Source organism: Aphelocoma coerulescens, chromosome 4, assembly GCF_041296385.1.
Source record: "Aphelocoma coerulescens isolate FSJ_1873_10779 chromosome 4, UR_Acoe_1.0, whole genome shotgun sequence".
NCBI lineage: Eukaryota > Metazoa > Chordata > Aves > Passeriformes > Corvidae > Aphelocoma > Aphelocoma coerulescens.
The window spans coordinates 31,351,538-31,363,851 of record NC_091017.1 but is presented as its reverse complement, the minus strand read 5'-3'; the positions used below and the strand labels follow the sequence as shown (position 1 = coordinate 31,363,851).

The following is a 12,314-nucleotide window of genomic DNA, read 5'->3' as shown; positions in this document are numbered from 1 at the left end:
AAATGCAGAAGCAAGTTCAGATTCAGTGCTGAAACTTTATTCTGTGTTGAATGGTCATTTAAATTCAGAATCTTGGTTTGAGCACATCTCAAAATGGACAAGTCAGTTGTGCAACCATTGTTGTCGCACAACACTGATGAAGAGTCATCAGTGCAGTAACTGTTGAGTAGTGGTGTTTCACAGAGCTGCTTTGTTGTCCACCATCAGCTGTGAGACAGTGTCTGAAAATGACTTTGCATCACTGATACAAAACCCAACAGGAACCAACAGGAACTGAAGATTTAATGCAACAAATTTTATTCTTCGTTGTTTGACAGTAAAAGGGCACTTAGCTCTAATAATTTTCCTAATGGCATATCTTACCAGGTTGTAGCATGTTTAAAAACTAAACTGCTCTGAGTGTTTGCCAAAATTAACAAACTATGACATCACTCACTTTTGAAAGAGAGAAGTGACACTTTTCTTGCAGTAAAAGTCCAGACAATTACAATGTGCATTCCAGATAGGATCAAAACATTAGCATTGCTTCTTTGTGCTAGCTCAGAAGCCCATCTTTTAAAATACGTTATGTATCCATCAGTTTTGAACCTTGTTCCATTTTTAAATTCCTCCCTATCAGGCGGCTTAGAAGCCTGAATGCTCGCACTTCAGATTTGGCCAAAAATAATGAAAATACAACAGATAAAATAAAGCTTATTGATATATTTGAGTAAAAAAGGGCCTCATATAAAATGAGGTTAGCTTGGCTTATATTATACTCAGAGCATAAGTGAACATGCTAAACTTTTTTAGTTGTTCTTTATGTATGCTGTTCTTTATATTGTATGAAAGGCATTTATGATATATATTGTCATTTCAAGTGTTCTTGCCAAGCAGTTTCTGAGTCTTTTCATAAATTTAAAGGAACTATATAGCAGTTCAGCACATTTAATAAACATACTTTATATGGAAATAACTTTTTGGAGAGTAGTAAGATACATTTGATCTTAGAAAGTTCTGCTTTAGCTTTGCAAAAACAAGTTAATCATAATCTGATTTAATACCTTATGCTAATGATAACTTAAATTCAAATGCAAGCATAAATTAGATGCATTGATAGTCCCTTACTGCACGTTAAAGGCTGCAGATAAATCTGGAATGCACTCAGAGACAATGTTTTAGTGAGAACAGAGAAATATTAAAAAAACATCTGAATTTGTAACAGTGCTGTCATGGGACACAGAATATGAAATGATTTAGACAAAGAAATGAAATATGGCAGTGGAGTAGGGGAAAAAGACTCATTTCAATTCTCAGCTTGCAACAGATCTCTTGTGCTGACTTCAGTGAAAAGAAATGTGTCTGTCACAGAATTCCCAGGAAATTAGATTCACCCAGTTTGCAGTGGATGATATAGCTCAGCTATAAAGTAAGAATGCCTGGCAGAGTGAGCAGCTGTGCCAAGGTATCACATCATGCTGGCTGTCTTCTCCTCAAAGCCCCGTGCAGCAATACCTGTGCAGGGAATGATTTTCCAGCATTGCTTCTCCCACAGCAAAACTGAAGCTCTCATCCGGTGGCTGCTGTGACCCTGGAGCCACCTCCTTGTAGGATGCTTTCTGAAGGGGATCATTCACAAAATGGGACAGAAGCTATGAAACAGCAGCAGAAGGAGCAAAGCTGCATATTCCAGATTGACTGTTGCTAGGAAAGGATCAGAGAAAATTGAAACAACAAAGACTTGTCGTTGTCCTCATCTTTATCAATAAATGCAATCTTTACTTATTATTTACATGATGGGCCCAAGCATACTGGGCATTTTAACCTGGTTGTGCCACATTCTTATGTCTTCCTTTAACCTGCAGTAATTTATTTTTAAGTGTCATGCTCAAGTGTAACTGTATGTTTTGCCTCCTGCTTTGTTGCATTCCCAAAGGTTGATTAAGCAGGTTATAATCCTTTAGAAGATATCTACTCAAGGCTTAGTAATGCCACAATGTCTTGCTTTCTTATGTACTCAGGCAAGCTGGAGGATTTCTAACATTTATTTTCTAACCCTGAGCAAAAAGTATTAAGTGCTTTTTCTCGATGAGTCTTCATCCCACCACTTTTCTCCCAGACCTTTTGTGAAAATCTCATTACAAGAGGGTACTGGGCATTCATCCAAGCTTAGCTATACTTCTTTGTGAACTTGATAAAAGGGAAGTGAGGGCTTTACAGTATGCGCCACTGCAAAACATCCTGTTGTGTGGGTTTGATATACATTAATTAATCAACTCTCCTTGTTAGAAATTATGCAAAGTCTCTAGGTTACTCAGAATATACAACTTCCCTAAGGATTTGTATCCTACTGCAAATAGAAAATTGTTCAAGTCTTTACAAAGACCTCCCACCAGATGTCCCCCTTTCCCCACCAAAATGAAAACAAAAGACTGTTTAATACTCAATTTAAACCTGTCTGTAGTTATTTTGTTCTTCATTATGTTCTATATCCTGTAAAATTAGTTATCATACCTGCACTTTGACATAAATAGCGGCTGCTTTTATGCATGATGCCATAATAGCATCAGCCTGTAGGAAGAGCATGTAACCTCAAAGAGCACTTTACACCTAGAGAGCCTGAGCCAGGCAGAGCAGTTCTCACAGTGCATGAGAAATGGTGGGATAGATACTTCAGGTGCCTGTTTTCCAGCACTGGCAATTACACGCAAACTCACTGGGATTGATTTTATTCACCTATTCTTAGGGAATTGAAGGAAATATAAAGGCTGTATCTGAGTCATTTGACCTACTCATTAGGAAGCTTTCACACAACAAAGACAGAATATTCCAGAGGCTTCAAAAAGAAATAATGTGCAACTGAAATAGTTATCGTCATAAAGAGGGAATTTCAGAAATGCCCTTTTATTGACATGCTTGCTGGCACAATGGTCATTAGTCATGATTGTGCACAAAAGAGCCTGAACAATTTTGGTTGCACTTCTCAGCCAGATTTAATTTCGACCATGGCTACAACAATCAAAATCACTCTTTCAGATATAGCCATCTCTCTTTCTCTGCATACACCTGTTTCCATTCATTCTGACAGTTTAGTACTTAATGTGGAAAGGGCAGCAGGGCCTGACCATAAGATCATGCTTACATTCCACAGAGTCCGAGACAAACCGGAGAAATGAGTCCATGACACTTATTTAATAATGAACACAGAATAATGGGATATTTCTGGTGCTTGAGTTCTAGACATTGACAATGAAATGTGCACTCTCATAAGCAGAAGTGTAGTTATTTGATATCTTGCCAACTAAACTGTGAGGCAAGATGCAGAGAATTTATTCTCTGGCACTGTTAGTCCCAATGTGAGCCAAACTCAGTACCTCAGTTTCAAATGGAGTAAATTGCTTTAAGGAAGTTGAAGCCCACGACAAACCTAGCCAGTTTTTAGACATGGTTGGGGAATAGTATGTGCAAGCTACAGATTGTAGATCAATCCATTCTTCCTGTTTTCCTATAAGATGAAACCTCTCTCTTCCAGGTGGGATCAGAACTGTAAATACCACCCCCCAATCCCTCCTCACCCCTTACAAAACCCCCAAACACCAAAGCTACCCAATGAACGTACAAAAAAACACTGTCAAAAAACCGTACTACAAAAAATAAGGATCATGAAGACAATTAAGTATCCTTACTTTCTCTGTATCTCAGTCACTCATGCTTATAGCAGAATTAAGAATATTTCTTTATTTCCAGCTTTTGTGACTGTTCTTGTACATTCCTTAACTCTGAGGAGGTCTGAACCTGATAAACACATTGGACGGTTCAAGTGCTAGTAATAACAAACAGTGGGGACAGCTTGACTGACATAATCTATTTACAGACTAAAGGTGTAAGGAGCAATATTGCAGGGTGCTTATCTGCCAAATCAATGGCCAATGGTACTGGGCAGAGATAGTATTTTACAGGCTTAACCTCATAGTTCCCTTCTCACTTTCTTCATGTCGTGTAAAATCTGACTAAACTCAAAAGGCTACATGAGGAATAAAAAGGGGAAACCTGGTGCATGAAAGGATTTACTTTAGCTATTAAAAATAAATAAATTCCCAAACCTCCACTGCAATTGAAACAGACGTTTCAAATATTCCAAGATAGACAAATACTCTGTTGTAGCTCTAATGATTATGATATGAGCCTATGATTTGTACAAAACAAGCCATAATTACTGTGAATATCCTACTGGATTTTGGAATAAGGAAAGAAGGTATTTTCATGCTTTCCAGGTTTGGGATGAATATAATTGATTTATGATTAACATAACAGGTCTAGGCTTACCCTCCAAATAAATTGTGTTTCACAGAGAAATGAGGATAAAGGCATTTTTCTCATTTCTATTGAAACATGGTATTTTCAAGGCAGAACAACTAAGAGCAATGCTGATGAGGACTCCTGCTAGATGAACACTTGTCATTCATGCTAGATTGAAGTTTGTCTATTGTATGGCAGAAGGAAGATGAATGGGAGGTCAAAAATCTAAAGAATAACATGAATAAGGTTTTTAAAGGCTACAATTTGGAAAGTAACACCATTGGGAGAAAATTCCTGTCAGTTTACTACAGATTAATTAAGCAACATGGATCCCTGGGCATTTCTTGGGAACTAATTGGAATCAGAGCTTAATAGTCCAAGTTTGTGCCCTAGGTTACCATTTCTTGCCAGCTTCTCATACCATTGAGGTGTTTCAGACCAAGGCTCTCATAGTTTAGGTTAAAAAAAAAAAAAAAAAGGGTGCAAATATATTCTAAATTTTTGAAAGCTGTATCAATCATGGCACAATAGTTATCCTGAAAGGGATGTAGACCTGATCCTGAGAAATATCAAGACCCACCAATTCCCATCAATCCCTCTGGAACTCCATTCCTCAGCAGCTGATAAAGGCTATGGCAAGCCTTATTGAACCCCAACCTCAATTTCATTACTTTGGCAGACCAATTCAGATAATAACACAGAAGATAACTACACCTTCAGGCATTTCAGGCATACTCAGCCTTCATGAACACTGCAATCAAATCACTGCAGTGGGTCAAATTTGGCACTGCACTCATGTCCAGAAACTCTTGTGTTACACGCAACCTCTGCCAAAAAAATGTGTCTTGCAAGACCAAGAAAATCATACTGCTTCAGAGAAGGTAAAGAAAAAGTTTCAGCAACCTGGTGACTGCTGGAAAAGGCCTGTCCCCTCATTAAACCTGGTGGCTTGTAATTGAAACATCTCTCTGGAGTACTGAATACTTTTGCAGCATCCTGCCTTGTTCAGCAGCAAGAATAACTCCTTGCAGTAAGATGGACAAAAAAAAAAAAAGTGTGAATCCACTGTTAGAGAAGGATAAGTGGGATTCTGACCATCCCATGTCAGGATGAAACAAGCAAATAGTTGTCATTTCTACATCCATCTGAGCCCTTACTTTCTCCAAAGGTTGGACATGTCATCTGCAGCAGGATAGCCACTCCATGTCTGTGTACCTGGCTCAAGTGCCAGTCAGCTACAGAGTTCCCTGGCATCAAGGATTTGTGTTCAGGGATGTCCAAATTCCAGACACTAGCTAAACCCTGACTAAACTTCCAGTCTGACTCTCACTGGCATTGATGACAGCATTGGCTACGGCTCATTTAAGACTTCCTCTGAAGCTTCCCTGCTCCCCTCCCTCCCCAGCTCGTGTACAGAAACCAGCAATTTCACAAGGTTATTTTAAAAACTAGTCCTTATATCTAAATCCTCTCTCTTGTTAGCTTTGCTAAAACACATGGCACTCAAGTGCTTTCTAAATGCTATCAATGGATGCTGCACTTAAAGGGCAAATGTAAAACGGAACAAACTGAACACATATATCACATACCTTTTAGGGCTGAGACATTAAAGAGCAGATGCTTAATCTTTGGAATTTTTCAGTATAAATAACTGGCCTTGCTTATTCAACTCGAGAAAATGTCTTCCACAGTCTTACATGAAATCTTCTCTAGCCAGTGGTTGAGGAAAAAAGCTTCTGAACTTTCCACACTATCATTTTCGCTATTTTCTAAAGCACATGTAGCCAATTAAGACAAGTTATTCCAGTGTATTATTCTGTTTTAAAAACAAGGAGAAATATAAGACAGCGTGAGTGAACATTCTGCTTTCTTGAAAAATTAATTATTTGATACAATTCATCTTGTTCACAGTTGTTGCTCTTGTTAAGAATGACCTTCTTGATTGTTCCAGTTTGAAAAAAATAATCAAGTTGGTAGCAACAAAATAACTCTGTGGGGTGGCAGCCTGCTCTGTGTGTTCCTTATCTCCAGAAGGATTGAAATTGTAGCCACTGAATAAAGGTAAAGAGGCATATGTAATGCACTTTACTGAACTTTGATCTCTCCATATTTTTCAGATGTTGCTAGACAATGCTTGCACAATGTTTTAACAGTGCAAAGCATGGTTTGAAAAATCCACAATATTTATTGTTGAGACATTCTCTAAGTTAGTGTACAATGAGATGCAGAAAGTTCTTTAGAAGAATTGTTGTTGTGTTCAATTTTAAGAGTGGAGTAGACATACTGTTGATTATACATGTGATTATTTAAACATTTCTAGTTAACGCTGTTGCTGCATAACAGATTCTATGAGCTACAAGCTACAGCCAGCCAAGTGCATGTCCTCTGCACTTCACAGCCTCTCTGTTTATTGACTAATAAGATACATAGGCCTTAACATTGTTACTTAAACCAAGTTCCACGGCATTTTTCGTGGATAAACACTGCCAGGTTGCATCCCAAACACAGAAAATTCTTGGACATTTCTCCCACTCCTGCCAAGTGGGTCTGCTGAACATCAGTGGTGTAACTCTGCCAGATAGAGCTGTCTGTGCTTGCAGAAAAATTTCAAAATGCTTCTTTACCTTTGCAGATGTCAGGGAATTTTCTGAGCAAAAGAGATGCGTCCCTTCAGTTGGCAACTCAGGGATATGAGCATTGCTGCTCCGAACACCAGTAACAGCCAACCTCAAATGAGCATGGAGAGCACCAAGGGAGCTGACTTATGTGGACACCTCTCACATCATGTAGTCCAGTGTGAAGAATGACAGATAGCTGTACTCCCAGCTGAAATGAGCTTCATGCAACTGTGATTTCTGAAGAATTGGATATTTCATTATGAAGTTTGCATCTATTAGAAAAACTTGGTTCAAAAAAGAAACAAAAATATAAAAATGGAATGGGTCAGATTTGGGTTTTCCTTCTGCTTCAATGCTTAATATAAGCTAAAGATTAATGCAATGGTGTCCAGTTTAGTAAATGCATTGACATGCAAAGTCTGTATAAAATGAATGTGTTAGATGTTCACAACTGCAGAAGGGTGAATATTCTTTAAAGCTTCTGCTCATACTCCAAGGTTTTGCTCTGGGAAAGATGTGTAGTAGTAAGAAAAAGAAGCTATAACTTTGGGCTTGTAATAAGGTGAATTTTAACACCAGTGGGTGTTATACTTTGCTTTTCTATTCATACTCCTGAAAGGTATGAATAGAAAAAAAAAGTATACTCTTTGTTATTCAAAATATTGTGCCATAGTTTAGCATAAATGATAGATTTAGTATTTATTCCTCACCTAATCTTTCTTTTTTTTAAATGAAATTCAGATTTTTCCCTTATTATTCGAAAGTGTGGTCAGGAATCTGAGGAAGCACTGGGTACCCAGGAACTGAATTAGAATTAGGATTCTGTGCCTATGACTTATTTCCTCTTCTATCTCTGCCTTTAGGGAAATCTCTACTTCATTTTCCCTATGCATAAAAGCCTACGTATCTGCCAATTTTAATTAGATGGAGTACAACACCTTCAGAATTGTAAGTGCCAAGCATTATTATGATCTGTGACCTTCAGCTAATGAAGGAGCGTCCTGCTTTCACGAAAAGCATGTCATGTATTAGCCTGTGATACTGTTTGAGTGCTCTCTCCTCACATAAGCTGTGTATAACATTATATGTTGGTCACACACCTGCACAACACTGTTGAAGTTTGTAAAGACAGTATTTGGTGCAAGTCAAGCATGTTGTGCATGTTGTGAAAATCAGTCTTTTACAAGAAGCACTGGGACAAGTTTCACAGCAAAGGAGTATGATAACCTCTATATTAGCATATCTCAAATTACAAGATCAAATGCAGATTTGGACATGTTGGAAGAGAAGTTCAGCTCTGTGGGTGAAAGCTAAAAGAATTTAAATATTGTGCTTTGATATGGCTTTGGGACCTCTTACAATTTCCATGGAGAGCTACTAATTCTTTTTTATTTCTTTCACTTTTTCATAGTTAAAAGGTTTTTTTCTTTCTCGCCTAAAGCTCATAATGTGGTAAAGAAGTTGTTTGGAACAGTTAAATCAGTGTATAAATCCCTGTGAGAAAGAGTCCATCACACATTTTGCATATTTCAGGGGTTCAAGAACAGTGGGCAGGAATCTGATCTGTTTTGCAATAATTTAAACTCTGACTAATTTGAGTGAACTCACCGGTGTTCCTCCAGATGTCAGTTAGAATAACAGAGAGCAGAGTGTGGCTCAGGAAGTGAAAAATAAAACAGAAGATCTGTGTCTTTCCCTGCTGATGCTGTAACTTGTGACAGAAACCTTCTCTGAGGCAGTGATGTGCTGGTGTTCCAACCATGCTGAATTCATTTACTTTGGCAGTTTCTTGATTGTTCCACTGTCTATTTATTTGAAATGGAAACCAAGTCATCTTGCCTGCTCCTTCTCCCGGCAGATGATTACACAATACATCTTCCATTTTTTGCAGTCAATCACTTTCAGTGCTATTTTCCCATTGTGCACCACATTACCTGGCTTTTGGAGAGGTTTCCATCTGAATATGAGTGTAAAGGAAAAACTTGAAAATAAGAGAAGGTGTCTATGCATTTGCAAAGTGGGAAGAATGTCTAAGTTGTTCCATGCATTTATTCGGTCATTTACTGACAGCTGATTTGGACCATACGCTTCTCAGACATTCAGTGTCCTCAGTTTTGGGTGTAAGAGCCAGAGATTTTAGTATCAGATAAGCTAACCTTGTTTTTCAAAAAGTCAGGACCTATCATCATTATAGACATCTCCTAGCTGGCTACCCCTGTAACAACCCCTCTAATGTGGCTGTTCAATATCAGAGACGGATCAGACGAATGTTTGGTATTTTCTGGATTCTATTCAAATTGTTCTACAGTCAAGTAAAGTAAAAAATAAAATAGGGTAGGTAAGTGACAACTCACATCTAATGAATTGCATGCAACACTTATTAAAATGGATTTCAAATGGAAAGGAAATGTATTACAAGAATGTTTTGATTTTTATAAAGGTAACAATCTAATTAAAATATGTTTTCCCTCTTCTAAGTTCATGGCTCCCACATATTAGTGGATAGGACATCCTTAGATGAGTTATTTTAAGTTTATTTTAAAGATGTACAAACTGAGGTATGTAGTGTCCAAGATCAACTAGAAGACCAGTGGTAATTAATAAAGTTCGAGAGCTGGGAGTAAAACTGAATAAGGGCTATATTTGAAAGAAAAAAGGTCTCAGGTAGATAAACAGGTGGCCACTAGCTTAATTCAAATTCTGAAGAAGTTCCTTTCCCTATTAAGGCACAGCCATGTCTGCCAACATCTAAGGAAGGGCACAGATTCTGTCAGCAATTGATTTACCTTGGGCTAGTGCTTCATCCATCTATAGAAGAGCTGCAGTAAAACTACCTGATTGATCAACTAATCCCTCAGGAAAAGTGCTTCTGTCATCAAGAGTCTGTCATTCTCATTGGGATGGGATTCCCTCTCCTCTCCAAGAAACTGCCCTTCTCTGTTTCCTACATGGCTGGTGTCTCCCCCCTGTGTCCATGCTGACCTTTCAGTCCTTTCTTGACACAATGTCTGCCAGTGTCCCTTCCTTGTCACTTTGCCTTGTGCCTCTTTGTTGTCTGGACTCCAGCCACTGACTCAGGCCACTGTTACTGTCTCCTCCTTCTTAACTTGTTTCATTTGGTAGCACAGAAACTGACCCTATGTTCAGCACCATTAGCTTTTCCCACATTTTTCTCAGTCCCTCTATACCTCCACTCCTTTTTCTGATAGAGAATTGATGCCTTTAAGTAGGAGCACTGCCTGATTTCAAGGTTCTTGGGCACTGCCGTTGTGTGAAGGCACCATTCAATGCCTCAGGCAACGGTGATGGAGGGTTCTTGCATCACTCACCTCTGTGTAGTAGCCACAGCCTGGTCTCTGGCTGCAGAGCTGTCAAACCTTCATAAGCACTGCAATCACAAATTACTGAAGAGCTATTTTTTCTAAAGCTGGGCCCACATCCGACAGCCCTGTTCTTTGACATTTAAAATTGCAGGGATTGCACATGCACACCTATTCCAGCTGTGGGTGTAAAAGGCACCTCAGACAAAACAAGTGAGATCATTTTTCTGAAGAAGACTACAAATCCTATAGACTTGGATGGAGGAACCTGACAGACAGCTGACACATGCAGAAGGCTCATCAGGCATTTGCAGTTGTCTGACTTGCTGAAAATGAAGGGATAGAGCCTGGGGAAATGTAACTTGGGACAGTGTTGTTGCAATAGTGAGAGCCACATTATCACACTTCCCAGAGGACAGTTTTATGTCTTGCTGCAATGTTAAACCTTACTGCAGTGTCTGAGTCAAATGAATAAAATGAGAACTTTAAATGGAAAATTAACCAACCAAGGGGAGGAATATTTAAAAAAGTATTTGTGGTTAATCCTTTTTATGCTGTCATCAGGGAAGACTGCCACAGCTGCAGGGCATATACATCTCAACCCACTGACATGCTTACCTGGAAGTGAAAAAGAAAGGGGTGAAACCTCCACTGAACTGGCATCTAAATTACACCTTATTAAACAGAAAGGTGACATTTGGAGCATATGAGTTGGGACTTGCTTTTTTCAGCATCTGAACATTCATTTGTAAAACTGGTTCTCTCGTTATTGTGTCAAAATGAGAGATTCCCAGCCAGGTAGCTGACAGGTTAGACAAAGAGTCCTGTTCAGTAATAAAACAGTCATTCGGGTATTCTCCAGTTTTCCCTCCAGCATTTGCACAAAGTGTATGAGCTGTGCTTGGGCCTGATAACACTCTTTCTCTTATCTTGGATTTGATAATTATTGCTAGGGAAGTGGAGAGGAGATGTTTCGACTAGCACTGGAGTATGTGAAAGAAAGTAAGTAGGTCAATCATATTTTGCTTCTCAGGAAGGCTGGTGACATGTTCAGTTTATCCATCTGATTCATTTGTTTATCATTCAATTAAATGAAATGAGTGTTGCCTGTATGGGTGCCTAGAAAGGTGTGGTGCAGCTTGAGTAGGAGTTTACACTCTGTGGTTACTTGGATGACAGCTGCCAAACAGTCAATCCATAAAGATGTGAAGTGATTCCTTTCTCCTCTCACTCCCTCTTATCCCCAGCCCTCCAGTGGCCCTAAAATTACACCACTAATATTCATCCAAGAGAGACCTACACTGACTACAAACCAGCCAGAGCAAATAATCACAATGTAGTAACCAGGAATTAATAATTGCAACCTTTTTTAGCTTCTGCAGTGATCTGTCCTCGTCAGTCGTGTATATGGGCAAAAGTGTGGCCACACGACTTTGGTTCAGACATGCAGTACAGACCACAGACACTGAAAGTGAAACAATTCACTGGAAAAACCTTTGTATCTTCTGTGCTTTGGATTTCATTGCTTTTGTTGTGTGTTACTCTGTGGAAGATGCAGTTCTATGTAAAAGGATTGCCAATGACACAGCAAGAGGATAGGCAGCCTACCAGCAATACAATAGATACCAAAAGGCCATCTTATAATGAGGTCATATTCTTCCAAGAAATGCTGAATATGATGCTTTAGCAAGCAGTCTTAGATTATAACACTAACCAATGATCTTTCTTACTCTATACCACTTCTGTCTAAAAAAAAATCTGGTATTTTTTGTGCAAGAATTACTGGTAATGGTGCAGACATTCTCACATATAATTTGAAAGCACATATAATTTGTGCTTTCAAAACCTATATTTATATTGCATTTATATTTGCAACCCTATCAGCTCAAGTAGCAAGTAACACAACTTTCCCTGAATATCTGCAGGGGAATACTTATCTGTAGTTGATGATCACAGGACTGGGAATGCCAACACTTACTTTCTCAAATGCCAGAAACCTTTAACTGTCAGCAAAGCTAATAAAATAAATCACATGTGTGCTGGAGGAGTGGTATGTAAGGGAGAAATGGATATAGTGATTAGAGTTCATGCTGGTAAC

The 12,314-nt window shown here is 38.7% G+C and overlaps 1 long non-coding RNA gene across 1 annotated transcript; it reads right to left on the bottom strand.

The window, feature by feature from the left end:
* Window positions 1–345: 345 nt before the first annotated feature.
* Window positions 346–7,127, bottom strand: LOC138109634 (uncharacterized). Its single transcript, XR_011150646.1, has 3 exons — window positions 6,903–7,127; window positions 5,868–6,094; window positions 346–1,683 (listed from the first exon to the last, which is right to left on the bottom strand). It is a non-coding gene; the product is annotated as an uncharacterized lncRNA (long non-coding RNA).
* Window positions 7,128–12,314: the final 5,187 nt, after the last annotated feature.